This window comes from Pelodiscus sinensis, chromosome 18, assembly GCF_052426305.1.
Source record: "Pelodiscus sinensis isolate ZL-2025 chromosome 18, ASM5242630v1, whole genome shotgun sequence".
Classification (NCBI taxonomy): domain Eukaryota; kingdom Metazoa; phylum Chordata; order Testudines; family Trionychidae; genus Pelodiscus; species Pelodiscus sinensis.
Window position 1 is genome coordinate 1,384,555 of NC_143069.1, and position 18,748 is coordinate 1,403,302.

General features: G+C 46.9%; 2 protein-coding genes across 6 annotated transcripts in view; one reads left to right on the forward strand and one right to left on the reverse strand.

Annotated features, from left to right (window-relative positions):
• The window catches only part of ZNF541 (zinc finger protein 541), a 48,782-nt gene extending 47,523 nt beyond the window's left edge, over positions 1-1,259 (reverse strand). The window contains exon 1 of the mRNA XM_075917981.2: positions 1,150-1,259. The gene's annotated coding sequence lies outside the window, so the exon portion shown is untranslated. The remainder of the gene's footprint in view (positions 1-1,149) is intronic.
• Positions 1,260-2,563: 1,304 nt separating this feature from the next.
• BICRA (BRD4 interacting chromatin remodeling complex associated protein) overlaps positions 2,564-18,748 on the forward strand; it is a 127,951-nt gene continuing 111,766 nt past the window's right edge. For 3 of the 5 annotated variants that reach the window (XM_075917966.2, XM_089769864.1, XM_089769865.1), the window contains exons 1-3: positions 13,096-13,235; positions 13,407-13,498; positions 16,308-16,437. The gene's annotated coding sequence lies outside the window, so the exon portion shown is untranslated. Of the gene's footprint in view, positions 2,611-13,095; positions 13,236-13,406; positions 13,499-16,307; positions 16,438-18,748 lie in introns of those variants that run through there. The other 2 variants (XM_075917967.2, XM_075917968.2) reach the window with 2 other exon arrangements.

Consider the following 18,748-nt stretch of genomic DNA (forward strand, 5'->3'; position numbering starts at 1 on the left):
GGGGCTGTCCCGGGCGGGGGGGGGGGGGCTGCCCTGGGAGGGGGAGGCTGTCCCGGGCGGGGGGGGCTGTCCCGGGCTGCCCTGGGGAGGGGGGGGCTGCCCTGGGAGGGGGGGGCTGTCCTGGGGAAGGGGGGGCTGTCCCAGGCGGGGGGGGCTGCCCTGGGGAGGGGGGGGCTGTCCCGGGCTGCCCTGGGAGGGGGGGGCTGTCCCGGGCGGGGGGGCTGCCCTGGGGAAGGGGGGGCTGTCCCGGGCTGCCCTGGGGAGGGGGGGCTGCCCTGGGAGGGGGGGGCTGTCCTGGGGAAGGGGGGGCTGTCCCAGGCGGGGGGGCTGCCCTGGGGAGGGGGGGGGTGTCCCGGGCTGCCCTGGGAGGGGGGGGCTGTCCCGGGCGGGGGGGGCTGCCCTGGGAAAGGGGGGGCTGTCCCGGGCTGCCCTGGGGAGGGGGGGGCTGTCCTGGGGAAGGGGGGGCTGTCCCGGGCGGGGGGGCTGTCCCGGGCTGCCCTGGGGAGGGGGGGGCTGCCCTGGGCGGGGGGGGCTGCCCTGGGGAAGGGGGGGCTGTCCCGGGCTGCCCTGGGGAGGGGGGGGCTGCCCTGGGAGGGGGGGGCTGTCCTGGGGAGGGGGAGGGGTGTCCCGGGCTGCCCTGGGGAGGGGGGGGCTGCCCTGGGGAAGGGGGGGCTGTCCCAGGCGGGGGGGGGGCTGCCCTGGGGAGGGGGGGGGGTGTCCCGGGCTGCCCTGGGGAAGGGGGGGCTGTCCCGGGCTGCCCTGGGGAGGGGGGGGCTGCCCTGGGGAAGGGGGGGCTGTCCCGGGCTGCCCTGGGGAGGGGGGGCTGTCCCGGGCGGGGGGGCTGCCCTGGGCGGGGGGGGCTGCCCCGGGCGGGGGGGGCTGCCCTGGGAGGGGGGGGCTGTCCCGGGCGGGGGGGCTGCCCTGGGGAAGGGGGGGCTGTCCCGGGCTGCCCTGGGGAGGGGGGGGCTGCCCTGGGGAAGGGGGGGCTGTCCCGGGCTGCCCTGGGGAGGGGGGGGCTGTCCCGGGCTGCCCTGGGGAGGGGGGGGCTGTCCCGGGCGGGGGGGGGGGCTGCCCTGGGAGGGGGGGTCGCTGCGAATCGCAGCCGCCGCCTGAGGGGAGCGAGCCGCGCACGGGAACCAGCAACTTTACCCGTCGCCTCGCGCCCTTCTCGCCCGCTCCCGGCACGCGGCGCCGCCCCGCCCCGCCCCGCCCCGCGGTCACGTGACGCCGGGCTGGGCGGGAAACGGGGCCGAGCGGCGGCGCCATTTTGTGAGAGGCAGAAACGAGGCGTTCTGGGGCGGGGAGGGGTGAGAACCCGGGAGAGGAGGTGTGAGGGGAGGGGCATGTGGAGGGGAGGGGCGGGGACGGGGGAGGGGCGAGCAGGTGTGAGGGGAGGGGCACGTGGAGGTGAGAGGAGGTGTGAGGGGAGGGGCACGTGGAGGGGAAGGGCATGCGGGACGGGGGAGGGGCGAGCAGGTGTGAGGGGAGGGGCACGTGGAGGTGAGGGGTGAGGAGGTGTGAGGGGAGGGGCACGTGGAGGGGAAGGGCATGCGGGACGGGGGAGGGGCGAGCAGGTGTGAGGGGAGGGGTGGAGGAGGGGTGAGGGGAGGGGCACGTGGAGGGGAAGGGCATGCGGGACGGGGGAGGGGCGAGCAGGTGTGAGGGGAGGGGCACGTGCAGGTGAGGGGTGAGGAGGTGTGAGGGGAGGGGCACGTGGAGGGGAAGGGCATGCAGGACGGGGAGGGGCGAGGAGGTGTGAGGGGAGAGGCAAGTGGAGGGGAGGGGCATGCAGGACGGGGAGGGGCAAGGAGGTGTGAGGGGGAGGCAAGTGAGGGGAGGGGCATGCGGGTCGGGGGAGGTGGAGGGGAGAGGGTGGAGGGGAGGGGCATGCGGGTCGGGGGAGGGGCAAGGAGGTGTGAGGGGAGAGGCAAGTGGAGGGGCATACGGGGGGGGAGGGGGAGGAGGTACAAGTGGAGGGGAGGGGCATCGGGGGAGGGGTGAGGAGGTGTGAGGGGAGAGGCAAGTGGAGAGGAGGGTGGGAAGGGGAAGAGCTTGGAGGAGGGACATAGGGGCCAGGGGGAGGGGAGAGAAGGCAGGAGAGGGAGGGAAGGGAGAAGTGGAGTGGGGGGTAATGGAGGGGGAGACGATGGGGAGGGGGCGGTGAGAGGAGGGCAGGATACATGCAAAGGTGGGAGGCTATGAGGGGACAGATGGCGGATGCGTGAGTGGGAGGAGAGACATGAGGGTGTTGAGAGGAGGAGGTGTTGTGGGAGGGGGAGGTGTGATGAAGAGAGGGGGAGAATTGTGAAGGGGAGCTTGGGAGAGACATATGGGAAGGTGCAGGTGGAGGAGTGAGAGTAAGTGTTTGGGGAGTGGGACCTGTGAGGGAGGAGTATGGAGACAGACTAGTTGTGGGGGGGTGGGGGGGAGGTAGGAACCATGCAAAAAGGAAGAAGCCCAAAGAAGGAAGGGGTTGGTTAGGGGTGGGGATGGAAATATGAGGGGGCTATAGAGGGAAATGTAAGGCGAGGGAGGAGGTTTATGAGACGGGAGGCAGAAAGTGTAACAGCACAGTTTGGAGAAAGTGTGAGAAAAGTGGAGAAAAAGCAGGTGAGACGGTGCTGTGACTGTTTCCTCACTCCTCCCTCCCTTCCCAAAGGTGGCTCATTTAGTTGTGAATTGAACATCTTTCTAAAGCTATAGCACATCACAAACCAGAAAAAAAAAGAAAAATGTGATGAATTTACCCCAATTTTAAGCAGGTGCACTGATTCTAATAATGGTTTTTGGACTTTTTACTCTGCATATGGTAGGGGTTTGCTCTTGGTAGGACATTTTACTCTGCGTATGGTAGGGGTTTGCAACTACACTCTTGGCTAAAAAGGAAGCAGATCACTAGTCCAGGCAAGGCTATAGAGAGGAAGACTCCTCTGTTGTGGGCATGTGATTCCAATGTCTCATGGTGTTACAGAGTAAAGTGTTGCAGGAGATGAGGAGAGTTGTACCATGCCTAACCATGATTGCCAACAAGTGTGGTTAACTGACATGGTAATGAAACTGAGCCTGAAACAGGACTACCCCAGTGCCTTGTGTAGTTATGAACAGTAGTGCAAAGGATAAATAAAATGCTATCACATAAAAATGATACCTCTTTCTACAAAGTGACATAGGGTTACATAGCTACATGGGGTGTAAGGGTGTGGGAAGCCAAGCCTAATGTTTTTATTCATGATCAGAGTTATTAACCTTTGTGTGCTAATGTAATTTTCATTGGGGTGTTACAATTCTATCTACTAAAACTCTTTTTGCAGTTTCATTTGAAGAAATAGCTGGTGTATTCTATCCCATAGAGGTTGCATTTCAGTAGAAAGCTGTGTGCATACTAATCAGTGAGCTAAAACTGGCATTAAATTGGTATTCAATATTACATGTTTGACAAGTGATCACAGCTTTGGTTTTATATTTTCAACAGCTAGCCCTTCATACTGTAAATTTCTCTAATGTACTTTGGTTTTCAGCTTAAAACATTCAGGCTGAAACATCACCAGGAGAGATGTGAACTTCCACCATTTACCTTAATACAGTATTAAGTTAATTTAATTTATTTCAGTTAAAATTCAAATGCTAATCATGACCAGTCAAATAAAGAACAATGTTAAATGTATCAGCATTTGAACAAACACATCAAGTTACTGCACTTACTATAACAGGGCCTATTATAGTCTACCATTTCCATGGTTATGGAAACATTCCATGTCAATAAAGCTGCAAGTTTAGAACAGGAAAATAATCAAATATCCTTTTGATTATGTAATTGTGACATTTGCTGCTATCCATTGCAATTAAATAAACGTAGATTTCAAAGTACTATTAGCAGAATAGATCTGGGATTGCCATGATGAGGTTGGCAAGATTATGTGGCATTTTTATATAAAATCCATTTTGAACTGATATAAATGACTACACAAGGTGAAGGGTTGTCCTGATTCAGATCCGGTTTCGTTACTGTGTCAGCTAACCACAATTGCTGGCAATCATGTTCAGACATGGTACAACTCTGTCAAGTAGGTTAGGATGAGAGTGACTCCCCTGAACTTGAGAATGCATGGAGAGGCCCCAGGCTTCCTATCTCTAGCTCAGGTAATCAAGCTGAAAGCCTTAAAAAGTGGCTAGACAGATTTCAGAAGAAAGCAGATGACAGCTTACTCTGGAAGCTGGGAAGAGAGCTTTGGAAATATGGCATGTCCTGTTCATGGTTTTTTTTTTAATGTTTTTGTTTGATTTGGTGTTTAAAGCCTGTTCATCTGAACAAAGGGAAAGTGGCCAGAGATGTTATTAACCTGCTTTAGTATTGGCTCCACCAGAAAACATGCCCATAAACTTGCAACTCAAAAAAAGTCCAGGTTTTTTGAACCATATGAACCCTGCCTCTAATATACTACATACAAAACTATGTGTGTAAGACAGATCTCAATAATTACATTTTATGTTTATATAGAGAGAGATATTCAGGACAGAGAATATCTAATTTAAAAATATATATCATTTAAATGTTTTTCCTGTCAAGTTAGAAATTAGAGGCCAAATTTATTTCTAGTTCGGCTCCAAACCGGACCTGAATTTGTCTCTATCTATATTTAAAATGTTCCTTTTTTTCTGATGTAACCAGTGCTAGAGATGTAAAATTCCAATGAACCAGGTAACCCATTAAATGGTAGGTTAACCTAATGTTTAACTGGTTAAGTGACTAAGAAGGATCCCAGGAGGGAGAATCGTTCTGGCACGGGACTATAGGTAGGGCTGCTCCCAGGGAACCAGTTAATTGTTACCTGATAGCATCACTGAGGAAGGGTAATGCTTATTGGGTAACCAGTTACCCCTTCACATGCCTAATAACCAGTGAGATTATTAAAACCAGTGCTTTTTTTGTGCTGGTAGTGCCCACAATGGCGTACTGTCACCTATTTTCCCAGCCCACAGAAAAAGAATGGGATTTTCCCTGAACATACTGGCACCTGTTTCCTGGGGCAGCTCGGCTCCTGACGGAAGCCTTCTTGGGACGCGCGGCATTTTTTTCCCCCGGCTCCCAATGCAGCACTATGGCTCTTAAAGGGGCCGTGACCACATTTCAGCCCCCGACATGAGGCTGGTTTTTTTGCTCAACAAGTTTGCCCCAGAGTACCTACACCTTTTCCCTTACAAAAAAAGCACTGATTAAAATTCAAGAGATTTTAAATGTCTTGTTTGACATCAATCATTACGTTGTTAGTTTTCTTTCTGTACTTCATTTGGATTGGAACAAAGTCAATCAGTTACCTTCTAGCGGTTGATTCTCATTTTTTAGCAAAATGCTGTCATATTTGATTTGCATACTTACAAAAAAATGTTTGAGTTCAAAAGACATTTTAATGGGCATTTTCTGCGTGTGGGTGTGTGTACTGAACCTTCAACCGATGGAGCTCATATTCTATGACACCGTTGGTGAGCGACTAAGCCAATGCTTGTTTGGCAAATCTGATTATAGAGGTCACATCAAAATCTGCCCTCTGTAGATGTTGTGAACTCTTCAGATCCTGCACTTTTCCTGTAATGTCTGGATACATTGACTCTTGAAGTGTTTGAGAGCCTGTTCAATAGTTTACTGCCAGAATAGTCTAACCTGAGCTATGATTTCCAGGTCATCGGGAGATACAGCACTTGACTTCACATTGGCCTTTAAAATATCTTTATAATGCTTATAATAACCACCAATAACAGAGTGCTTTCTATGAACAAGCTGGTCATAGAAGACCATCTTCAGCATCCATATATCATCTGTTCTCATGACATCACCATGAAACTGTTTTGTTCATAAACATTGCTTCCATGCCCATGACATCACACAGCCTGAGGACCTCTTTGTTAGGAATTTTGTCCCACCAATCTTCCTGAGGTAGCACACAGGGGCAGATGACCGTTTTGCAGGGCCCTGGGCAGCATAATTCCGTGGAGCCCCCCCTTTGCCACGGCGCATGCGCAGTGACGCTATGCGCATGCGCAGCGGTGCCACGGCGCATGCGCGGGGCTTTCTGAAGCGCGGGGCCCGGGGCAGCCGCCCCGTTCGCCCTGCCCTATATCCGTCCCTGGCAGCACATATGAAATTGATCGAGATTCAAAATGTGACAGTGATATATGGTCAATGACTCTGAGTGATACAGCAGGCTATTCAGGACAACTGCCTGATAAACTTCATACAAAAGTAACAATTTATCACTGTGGTCATTCCATAAGCACTTGGTCAGTATTCTGAAGGCAGCACTGGCTGTGGCTAGTCAAGCAGATACATCATTATTATCATCATACACAGGGCTTGGCGAGCCGCGCAAGCCCTGCTCACCAGCCGTGCTGTCGAAGAAGAGCCGAACCCGGCTCTTCCAGGTTGTAATCTACTCGCCACAGGCGAGTAGATTACATAGATTGTCAAGCCCTGATCATATATATATTTCCAGTGAATAAGAAGAAATGTTTTTATATATATTCACATATGCTGTATATATGAAAGTAGTTTTTCTCATTAGATTTTGTAAAACTTTTTAAAGTAAATTTTAAACTTTGTGTTTAAACTATTAGGAAGAAGAGTGAGTACCAACTATGTAAACAAAAAGAGCCAGGATCTTGTGTTTTCCTGGAAACTCTGCCATAGACTTACTGAAAGGCCATGGATGAGTTACTTAATTGTTCTTTGCTTCAGTTTGTCCTTTCATAAAAAGAGTATTCTATTGACCTATCTTAATGGGGAGCTGCAAGGTTTAATGAACTAATGTTTGTTATAATTATTAGAAATCTTCAGGTCTAGCAAAGGGAAAATACCATTATTATTTATAAGTATTCTTTAATTAATACCATTCTATTCCTTCCCAAATGTAATTCTTTTTACTATTATTCTAGAGAACTGATGCAATTTTAATTTTGCTGGGATAACCTTCTGTCCCAGAATGTTTTTTAAGGCCATTATTGCTCCCTCTGTAACCATGAAAAAGCTCTATTACCTATAATATAGTCCAGGTCATGCAGAGAGAGGAGTCATCTGCAGTCACCTGAATCACAGTAAAATAACTTAGAAGAGAAAAGAAAAGGAAAAAAATCAAAGAACTGAAAGAAAGTAGCCTACAGTGCTTTTAAAACTGCAGTGATCCAATATCCACTGACTGTTACTGACTGTTACTGTAATCTATTGGTTAAAGCAGATCATTGAATTAGATAATTTGAATTTATAATTAAATGCTTAGTCTTCATGTGAGATCCCTTCTCGTATGAGTTTCCCTAATAAACTAGGATGTTAGAGTATTAGAGGTGTCGAGCAGTTTATTTTTTGCAGTTTAAAATAAACAAACAAACAAAAATGCTTTTTTGAGACAGTGACAGAGAGTCCCAGCCCCACACTGGAGAAGCAGGCTTAACTAGACACACCTGGCTGAGGAAGTCCTGTCCCTGCACTCTTGCTGGGCATGGTCAGACTGCAGCTAAAGTATAAAGGCCTGGAGAGAGGCTCAGTCTGGGCTGGCTGTGGAGGAGGAAAGAGGTATTGCCAGGGTTCCTGGAGGCAAACCACCAATGGGACCAGACATAGAAACCAGCTAGCGAGACATCAGAGACACTGCTGAGGAACTGGAGGAAAGACCCTGCAAGGGGCCTGGTGGAGATTGGTAGGAAGTTACCCAGGCAGGAGGTTAAATCCCAAGGAACTTGGTGTGTTGCGGAAGGATTCCCTGCCAAGTTAGTGGTGGACCACACCACTGTTATTAGGGCCCTGGGCTGGCACCCAGTGAAGTAGGGAGGGCCCAAATCCCTCTGCCCCCTCCTCAATCCCCAACCCATGGGCCTGCACCCGCTTTTACTGACTCCTGCTGCTAGGTCGCACTACTCCAGTGAGAGAGGTGCTTGGCATTGACTCCAGCCGCTACGCCATAGCAAGAGGGCTGTGTGGTTAAGACAGCAGCTGAATTACTATATGCGTGGGGTTGGGGCGTGACTTCAAGAGCCCCAGGGACAAGACAGCACCTCCTGGGCACAGCACCCCATGACAACTGGTAGAGATTTCACCCTTGACATAAGGAGAAGAGTGAGCCGTAGAGAGATCAAGAGAAGGAGCTAGTAGGAAAAAATAAAAGTATCCCAGCAAGTTTTTTGAATGGTTATTGGAGAACCAGCAGAAACAGGCCGCCCAACAGCAGCAGCAATAGGCTCAGCTGTCCCAACAATCGGTCATCCAACAGCTACAGGCAGCCCAACAGCAGGAACAACAGCAGCTGCTGCTACTGGAGTCGGCCACCCAACAGTAGGCTCAACAGGTGCAACTGGTCCAGCAGATGGCAGCTCTGTGGCAGTCTGCACTGGCCTCTGTCCCTAATCTGACAGAGGATGGAGCCAAGGGCAATACGTCGAGGGTGCCCATATGCCTGAGCAAGATGAATCCCAGGGATGATCCAGAGGTGTACGTGGTTACCTTCAAGAGGGTCGCCACTGCCGCCCACTGGCCAGCTGAACTTTGGGCCACCATCTTTGCCCCCTATGTGACGAGAGCTGCCCAAACCACTTTCCAGAACTTAGACCCCAGGGAGGCGCTGGAATACCCCAAGGTGAAAGTGAGCCGTGAGACGTACTGCCAATGTTTATGCCAGGAAAGGTTCCTGCTGGTGGACAGGCCCAGGGCGGTAGCACAGTGGATCCAAGACTTTTGCTGTGATGGTTGGACCCCAAGCAGTGGTCTGAAGCTCAATAGCAGAGGTGGTGGCCCTACAGCAATTACTGCAGGTCCTGCCAAAAGGAGGCAAAGAACGGGTGCAATGACACACCCAAAGATGCTTGCCGCAACTGTCTGTTTAGCGGAGGATTATATGGCAGCTGAAAAGCCTGCAAAGCCAGACCAGAACCTGAATAAATGGCAGGTCAGGGGGCCCTGGAGGGTAAACGGAAGTGTGTGGCCCTCCTGCGCTGGGCCACCTCACAGCCCAGGACAACCCACCTAAATGAACCCGCTAGGGACACCACTGCCTGAGGAGGGATAGATGTTCCAATGGATTGGGAAGCTTCCCCCCAGGAGATTCCTGCTATGGCCAAAGGATACATTTCCAGAGTGATTGTCCCCTCATGGATTGCATTTATGGCCAAATGCTGGTGGTAGGGCAGAGAGCCTGCAAGAGAGACACGGCCAAGATAGTGGTGCCTGTCCAAATGAATGGAATGTACACCACTGCCCTAGTAGACTCTGGCTGTAGCCAAACCATTGTACTAGTGGGCGTGTTGTTTATGCCCGACCAACAGACCAGCTACAGCGCGTCCATGGGGAGGTGAGGTCCTCCCTGATGACCTGGGTAAAGCTAGAAGCCGGACATTGGGAAGGACTGTGTCAAGTCGTGGTGACTCCAAAACTGCCCTACTTGAGGGCAGGTCTGCTAGTACATCATCAATAGGCAGATTGCAGGACAACAACCCAGGTGAAGGACCCTATAGGCTCCGCAGACCCACCTGCCCCACCTCTTGCTGCCTCTTACAGCGGCCCTGGAGGGAGCTGTCTTAAAAGTCGGTTCCCCCCCAGCACTGGCTCTGTGGTGGCACCTGCCCTGCCTCTATATTGCTGCTTCTATCAGAGGTAGCAGCGCAGGGTGGTGGGGGTCAGGAGAGGTTGCCATGAAGCAGCCTCTGTCCACAGCAGTCCCAATCTCCCTGTGTACAGAGGCTGCTCCACATCCCATAGACAGCCTCTGTCTGCAGTGAGCTTGGGCCCATAGCAGGCAGAGGCTGCTTCACAGAAGCAGTTCCTGTCCGTGGTGGATCTGAGCTCCCTGCAGACTGAAGCTTCACCGCATCCCATGAAGCAGCCTCTGTCCGTGGGGCACTTGGACCCCCACGGATAACAGCTGCTGCCACCTAGCACTGCTGCCTCTGAATCTGAGGCAGCAGCACAGGATAGCAAGCAGGCAGTCCTCAAGGGGAGTTGGTTTTTTAAACTGTCTCCCCTCAGACTGGCTCTGTCTGCCACCCCACATTACTGCCTCTGTACCAGAGATGGCAGGAGACCTCCCAGGGAGTGGGGCCAGGAGCGCACTGGCTGCCGGCCCCACTCTAGGGGACTATCGAACAGTGGTGTAACTGATGAGAATTCATGTGGACTATTCAATTATGCAATAGCTAACATGCCTAGTAGTGTTGCCAACTTTTTGATTGCAGAAAACTGAACACTCTTTTCTCACCCATGATATGCCCCTTCCCCAAAGCCCTGCCCCTCACTCACGCCATCTCACATGTTTGCTCTCCCATATCCTTGCTTATTTGCTCATTTTTACTGTGGAGGGGTAGGGGTTTCAGGTGCAGAAAGGGTTGAAGGCTTTTGCTAGGATTGCAGGCTCTGGGGTGGGGCTAGGAATGAGGAGTTTGGGGTGTAGGAGGGGCTTTAGGGCTGGGCCATAGGTTTTGGAGTATGGGAGGGGGTACAGGCTCTGGGGTGGGACCAGAAATAAGGGGTTTATGGTGCAAGGGGGGCTCTAGGCTGAGCCTGGGAGGTGGGGTGTGTGTGGGGGGGTGAGGGTTCCAGCTGTAGGTGCAGGCTTTGGATTGAGGTCAGGGATAAGGGCTTGGGGAATAGGAGGGGGCTTCAGTCTGGGACAAGGGGTTGAGGTGCATGGGGGATACAGGCTCTGTGCTGGGAGGGTGCATCTCCTGGGGAGGGGCCAGAAATGAGAGATTCTTGGTATGGCAGGGGCTTTGACCTGGGGCAGTGGGTTGGAGTGCAGGGGGAGATGGGATGTGGGGCCATGGATAAGGGGTTTGGAGTTCAGGAAGGTGCTCTAAGCGGGGTTGGATGTGGGAGAGGGCTCAAGGCTGGGGCACAGGAGGAAGTGCAAACTTTGGGTGGCATTTACCTCAGGCACTCCCAGAAAGCAATTGGTATGTCCCTCCAGCTCCTAGGTGCAGGGGTGGCTGAGGCTTCTGCGTGATGCTACCCCTGCATCTGCGATTGGCTGCAGTTCCTGGCCAATGTGAGCTGTGGAGTTGGTGCTTGGGGTGGCACCTGTGCCATAGGAAGAGAGAGTACACAGTAGGGATGTAAATCTAACCTTAAACTGGTTCTTACTGCTCCTTCCCCCTTGTCCTCAGGGTTCCTGTTCCCAATTGCACTAGGGCTGGGGCTTGCTCTGTCAGCTCCTGGCTACCAGCCATCAATGTGGCCAGACTTGAGCAACACCCACTGCAGGCAGGGCCTGCTCTAGCTGGGCCAGAGCAGCCACTGCCTGTGACACCCATGAGGCACTGTGGACAGGGACTGCTTTAGTCCGGACAGAGCAATCCCTGCCTGTGACCCACTGGGTCCACTGCGGACAGGGCAACTCCAGATGCCCAGAGCAGCCTCGGTCTGCAGCAGGTCCCCATAGGGCTGGTGCAGCCCCCTGCCTACGGTGGGCGGGGAGTTGCTCCAGCCCCCATCAGTTAAATGGTTAACCTTTCACATCCCTAGTACAGAGACCTCCTGGCCATCTTTGCATCTTGGATCCAGAAGGGCTTGCAATCTGTTTCCAGGAACTGCATGCCACTGTGGCTAACCAGACTTTTAGGGGGGAGCCACCCATATCCCTTTTCGACCAGGTGTCTTTATTGAAAATTGGATGCTCAACAACCCTAGCTCCATGTGGCTTGAAAGCTTGTCTCTCACCAACAGAAGCTGATCCAATAAAAGACACTACCTCACCCATCTTGTCTCTCATTTTTAAAGCACTTTGAGGTTTAATAATGAAAAACAATAGGTATTATTTTCAGCAACAGTTGCTGCAGAATTACAATTTTTTTTTATTTATTCCCTTCTCCAGTGTTGAGCAGTGGACTTGTTGACCAAATTCTCTGCTTGTGTAATTGAGTGGCACTACATTGAAGTCAGCAAAGCTGCTCTAGTTACTCGGGATTGCAGGACCTAACTGTGGGGAGGTCTCCTGTCACTCTGATTAGCTTTTTGTTTTGTTTTGGGGCTTTTGTGTGTGTTTGTTTTTTAAGTGTATTGAAAAGAAAAGGAGAAATGATTGTAAAATTAGGGAAATATAATGCAATTTTAAAATCTGTATTTCTTTAAAAAAAATCAGTGTCACCTTCTTCTTCCCATTTGTAAATGTGCCCTGTGCATGAAGAGCTTGGTGGATGGGAACATCCTTTCAAGAACTACGTGGTTTGAAAGTTTCAGAAGGGTAGCCAAGTTAGTCTGTAACTGGAAAAACTTTAAAAACACCCAGTAGTCTTGCAGCACCTTAAAGACTTAACAAAACATGTAGATGGTATCATGAGCTTTCGTGGGCACAATCCACTTCTTCAGATGAAAGTGGTTTGAGTCATCTTGCCCCATGCTTAAGCCTAATTTGCAATTGTTGTGGGTTCTTGCCAGGACTTCTGGACAAGATAGACTACATTATACCTATTTAAATGTTCAGGTTGGGGTGGAAAAGCTCATGGGAACAATATTTTCATGTATGAATTAGGCTTCATTTAATTACTTTATAAGCAGTTCTGATTATGCAGGTGGAATGTAGTTATGAAGGGGAAACAATAATATCCGTCATCTTCATTTCCTTTCACAAACATTTTATTCAAACTGTTTTATGTTTAAAATTCCTGTACAGATTTGACAGTAGAATGCGTAGCGTGGCCATTTGTGCTTTATAAAAGTTACATTCCTGACTAGGTTAGCTTTCAGCAGTTTGGCAAGCTGATTGCAAGGCCATTTACAGCCAGGAAATAGTGATGAGGCTGCAGGCGGCTACTGTGCTGCAAACTCTGTTCTCTCTCCTCCCTCTGTTAAACTGTCACTGCACTCAGTTTGCACTGCACTTTTATAGTGTAATGCACCAAAATAAACCCTTCCATAGTCCCACCCAGGTATAAACAGAATGTATATCTAATTCAAATTCAGCCAATCAAAGGGTATAAACAAAGCAGAAAGCCCTGCCTCTTGATTATTAATTGCCCACACTGGTCAATCACATTTAACCTGTCTAATCAGGATGCAGGATGATGCATATAGCCCTTCCCATTGCTTTCTGAGCTGCTCCACTTTTAACCAATCAGGAGAGGTCTTTCTCTCTCTGGTAGAACCAGTTTTTAATTGGTATGCTGAGGACCCTTGCTTGAGCTGTGCTTTGTACTGCCTGAACACAGCCAGTTTGAGATTGTGCTCGAATGTACAGTACTGGTAACCTTCAGTATATAAACTCAAAGTATGTAGACTGCTTAAATGCGTGTGCTCTTCCTGTATGTAGCTATGTCTAATATCCAAAACAATCATAAGGTTTTGCTAGCTACTTTGGCTTTCATGGCCATTAATAAAAAAACAAATATTGTAAACATGTAATATAATGAAATGAAAGACATTTTATTTTTTGTCTTAGCACTAATTAAGGAGCTGATTCTACAAATATTTACTGCCTAGTACAGTGCTTACTCTTAGTGGAAAGTCTTTGCAGAATTTGGCCCTAAAACTGTAAGTAATTGAGCCAGTTTTTTTGTTAAATATAACTTTGTGTTTTATATCAAAGTCAGTATGTTCACTTGATGTTAAAATATTAAAGAGAGCTTACATTTTAAAAAATCCTTTCTTTTTCATAGTAGTTAAATTATCCTGTAATTCCTTTTCATACTAATTGACTCCCATCAGCAAGACTAGATATTACTGTTCTTGGATGTCAGTTTAATCTTTTGCCAGTGTTACCATTACTAGAGGAGAGTGGGGAAGATTATTTTTTACCATTAGCCTGCTAAATGTCACTGGTTCTTGTGACAAATTATGGGTAATGTAACTGCATACTTATTTTGTCCAACACTAAAGTTCATGTTTTCAATCCATTTTGATTATGAAATACAATTATAAGAAACTATCATTTAAAACAAATGACTATAAATGGCTCCATGAACTATTTTTTTTGTTCCAGACCTGTAAACTTATTTTAAAATCTGAGGTACTTGCTGGACAGTCTTAAGAATCGCAGTAGCTAGTGCTGCTTGCCACTAAGGAAACCTTTCTTTATCTATAGTTACTAAGAAGTGCATCCCATACCCAACTGTAAAGTAACATAGACCATAATCCCACAAACACTTATGCACATGCTTAATTTTAAACACGTGAGTTAGGGACATGAATGTTTACAGGATTGGAGCTGATGTGACATACCAAGAAGGCACAATATGAATATAACTAATAATTGGTAAGAAGTACATACTGTGAGTAAAATCCTGGCCCCATTGAAACTTCTACTGACTTCAGCAGGACCAGGATTTCTCTCCAGTCAAGATTTAATATGATGGGAATTAGTGAAATTTCTCATCAAAATACACTTAATAATAGCTCAAGTCCAGAAAACCTATTTTAGGGGACGAAAGTAGCAGTCATTGAACATTATTTAAATTTGTAAATAAATTAAATTTGTATTCACTTACGAGATTTTTCTTTGCTTTCACAAAGCAGTGGTGGTCTGTGTTATCCACTGTAGACAGTTTAGTTTTAATGTTCCTTTTTTTCTATAATTAGTACTAGCATTACTATTCTGCATTCTTTCATGTATACCTATATTATGCATCCATTAAAATGATTATACATTTTATTGATTCGAGTCACTTTATTGCTGTTACAGAAAAATAAAATGATTATAATCCAGAGACTAAATTATATCAGAAGTTTCTATAGATATTAATCATTCCCATTTCCTTTGAAATAATATTTTCCTCTTAAATTGAGTGATCTTTATCATTCAAACTGAATTGATATAATGGGTTGCAAAGATTGGTGATTAATAAATAACAGTAGCAGCGCTATCTTAAACATTTTAAACAGTAACATTTAAAACTCAGTAATTGATTTTAGGGTCCCTTACAAACTGCAAACTACAGATACGCTTCTTAAAATTTTACATATTAATGTTTTTACGGTGCTTTATAAAAATAAGCAGTTCCTGTGGTTCTTAAGCCTTGCTACTGTAAACACTTGCATACTTAAACTGTAATATTTATATGCGTAATCTAGTTTACTTCAGTGGGACTGCCCAGATACTTTTGAAGTTAAGAATGTATTTAAGGATTGCCAGGATCAGGGCCTTATACTCTGATTCTGCAGTGAGCTTTATGTGGATTCATTCCAGGATCGGGGCCTAAGAGCTAATTAAACAAAGGCAAGAAAATGAAGTTATCATTATCAAGTTGAAAACACCAAACACTGATTGAACCTTCTATTGAAGTCAGTGAAAAATGCCTATTGATGTTAATGGGATCAGGATCAAGTTAAATACATCCATCTCCCCACACACTCCCATCCAAATAAGTGACCTTGTAACCTAGAGGGAAAGTAAACTTGCTAAATTTTGTGCATTTGAGGCCCAAATGGCTGGAATCTTCTAGGCTTTGAGTATATTTTAAGGATCATTTTGAAATGCACAGGGAGTTTTAGTGTAGAGATCCTGTCAGCTGCTGAAATAATTTTCAGATCCATGTTGTATAGTTTTGCTTGAAGCAAAATTGGATAACTGGACCCCAATCCTACAATTACTTGTGCCCAGGATTGTGGGCCCGTGTTACTTGACTCTCTTGAGGACAAGTCTGTTCCACGCTGTTGACATTTTGTAGGTAACCAGTAGGTTGTATTGGGTTGCTTACCTGGGTGTTTGCAATTTTTTTTTTTAATTTTTACTATAGATAAAGCCAGCGAGACTTTCATTTTGGCCTTTTTTTCCAAGACCGTTTTAAAATTATCTTTGATGAAGAGATTTTGAAGTATGTGTTTCATCGAGACGTTCAGTGGAGTAGAATGATGTAACACCTGTTAATATAGATGCCTTTGAAAACATCTTTAAACAAATCCATTTTAATTTCTAGTCAAGCTGCAACAATTCAGAGCTTGTTTTTTAAAAATATAAAAGATTAGGTTTTAAGTGCTCTTGAAATAAACGCTCAGATGTATCCAGATGCTGCAAAATGTTTCCTCGTATGAGGGAGCTGCATAATAAACTGCCTTAAAATTACATTTGAAACATGAGCGACATTTGGCACGTCTGCCTCTTTAAATCTGACTCGTTCCAGCTTGACAGCCCGACGGTGCTTCCGTGCCGTCTCCCTGGCGCATGTGGCTCTTTCGAAAGAGGGGGAGGGTGGGGCAGCACCAATGCTTTGGAGGGGGGGAGGGCAAGTGAAACCTTTTTTTTTTTTTTTTTTTTTTTTTTTTTGTAACTAGAGGCGAGTGAAGTTTTTTTTAGCGAAGCCGAGTAACACTCGTTGTTCCCTCTCCCACGGGCCGGGCCTTTTAGGAAGCGCCGCCGAAATGTGATCAGGCAGTGCGCTGAACCGCTATGTGTCTGTGCCTGCCGGGGTCCTGCCTCCGGAGCCCGTGCGGGGATGTCTCGGAGACCCCGCGCTGACTGCTGCTCAAACATCACGGTGAGTTTGTTACAATGTAGCAATTTCTCTTTAAATCTCTTAACTCTCTCTACCTGCAACTCAGGGCTGTGACAGGGCGAAAAAAACTGGGGAGGAGAGGGGGGAAGGGAGCCTTGCACCCCTCCTAGGGTAACATCCCTGTTCCCTTTCCATTGCTCCCCCAATCCAGTTCCCCCCCAAACAGCCTCCTGTTACTGCGTCTGCAGGTCACGTCTATAGAATACAATGTAGCTTTATAAAATGATACATAACGTGTTATGGTGTCGTGCACAAACAGAGCAATGGGAAGAGGGGTGCTGGGTGCCCCTTTCTCAGATCCCCACAGCCTTCTGAGATTACCCTTCTCCCCCTCCCTCTATAAAGGGGTGGGGGCTTTGGGAAGGAAAAAAAGAAGCTGTTAGTTTGCGGTGCTGGATGATTATGACTTGATTTTGATTTCTCGATTGAGGTTGTAAAGCCATCGTCTGTCTCTATTACCCCGCCCCCCACTCCTCCCAAGTAAAAATCAAGAAGGATGCCCACAGATTGGTCTTGTCTTATGCTCGATTTTAAAATAAATGTTTTAATGGAGAGGTGAAACAAAACGGATCTGGAGTGTCAAAAAAGCCTGGTCTTTATGGTTGCTGCTCTGCAAGGTATTACAAACGATACATTGGGATTTGACACGCTATGGAGCTCCACTGAGGGGGGAAGACCTGCCAGTTAAGGGTTATCCTTCACTTGCTCCTCCCTTATGAAATTTCATACTTGTGTTGTTGGAATTGCTTTGCAAACCCGTGTGTGTGTCTGCTCAGCCCTGATTTATTTAAAAACAATACAGTGCAGCTTTGGTTACGGTGTCTGGTAAAGAAAACGAAATGAACATTATTAACCTTTGTGGCAAATGGATGTCTCTCTACTTTTTTGTGGTCCTGAAGTTTGGCTGCGTACATTTAAAAATACATTTGGTAAATAAAATTGCAATTGATTATATCCATGCTGTTCATGTTTTCCGTTTGTGTGCCAATTATGGCTTGTCTTAAATTTTAGGTGGCAAAAATATATTTTTGACAGAGCATTGGCCTTATTTTGGGTGATGGAGGGATATTTTAACGCAATAATTCTGCTCATTTTTTTGTTAGCTTTTGCATATCTCTTTATTGTCAAATCTGGTAGATTTCTACTAAAATGTATCCAAATATCTATATATTTAAAAGGTTATCAAGGTAAACAACACACAGGCTTCACTGAAAAGTAATTGAATTTTGTGAATTAAACTTATTTGAACCAAAAGTAGAACTGACCAATTCAGACTGACTGGGACTATATGTTATTGATTAATTCTTTCTCTGTGATTGACCAGAACCTTTTGATTCAAACTCTTGTTGTCTGTATTGCTCTGTAGTGATATTTCTGCGAGCACAGGTGCTACATATCAAAACTGTTTACTGCCAGCTACACGAGGAAAGGTGTTTAGAAATAGCTAGATGCTGAGATGCATTGGTTCTGTTGTGCCCAAATTAGAGTTTTAAACAGCATTTAAAAAATAAGATCACATTATTATGCTCCATGATTCACTGAAGTGTATTTAGAATTTTATTGCTTTTCAGTACATAAAATATGATCAATTTTGCAATCGGTATTTTTTTAATTAAAATAATTGCACTAAACATCCATGATCTTTCTAGAACAAGAAGTCAAAGTGATATGGGTGGCTTTATTTCATTTATTTAGCCTCATTTATTGTTGAGCTTCAGAATAGTAGATATGTGGTTGTTTCCTTTTTAAGTGCTTGAGTAGTCAAGTACTTCGCTTTTAACGAATCTATTTGTGACTTTTTACAGATTACATCATTTAGAATCAAAACCTTACAATCTCTGCATTTTGTCCTTTGCTTTGTGTTCTTGCTAAGCTAAGCATTCAGTTATAATTGTAAGACTAATGCAACCTTTAAAATTGATCCAATGCAGCAGCTTTTAATTTTTTTCTTAGAGTTTGTGATTCCAAAAATGACGAATTGAATTGATCAGGGATCCTGTTTTCAGAGCTGTATAGTTTTGGTACATGTAGCATTTGTTCCTGAGCACCAAAGTTCCTGTCTTTTGCCAGATATTATTTGCTAATTTGCCACTTGATGCAGATTCACTGTACTATGCCAAGTGGGAACTGAAAGTATATAATTTTTTTTTTTAGTTCTATTCCAAGTGTAAATGTATTTCTAATGCTACAGTTAACTTTGATTTTTTCCCAAACCATTCTTAATTGAAAACATTAATATTTGGTGTTCCATTTTATTCTGAAATTACCATAGCATCCTTTTTTCTAAAAACCA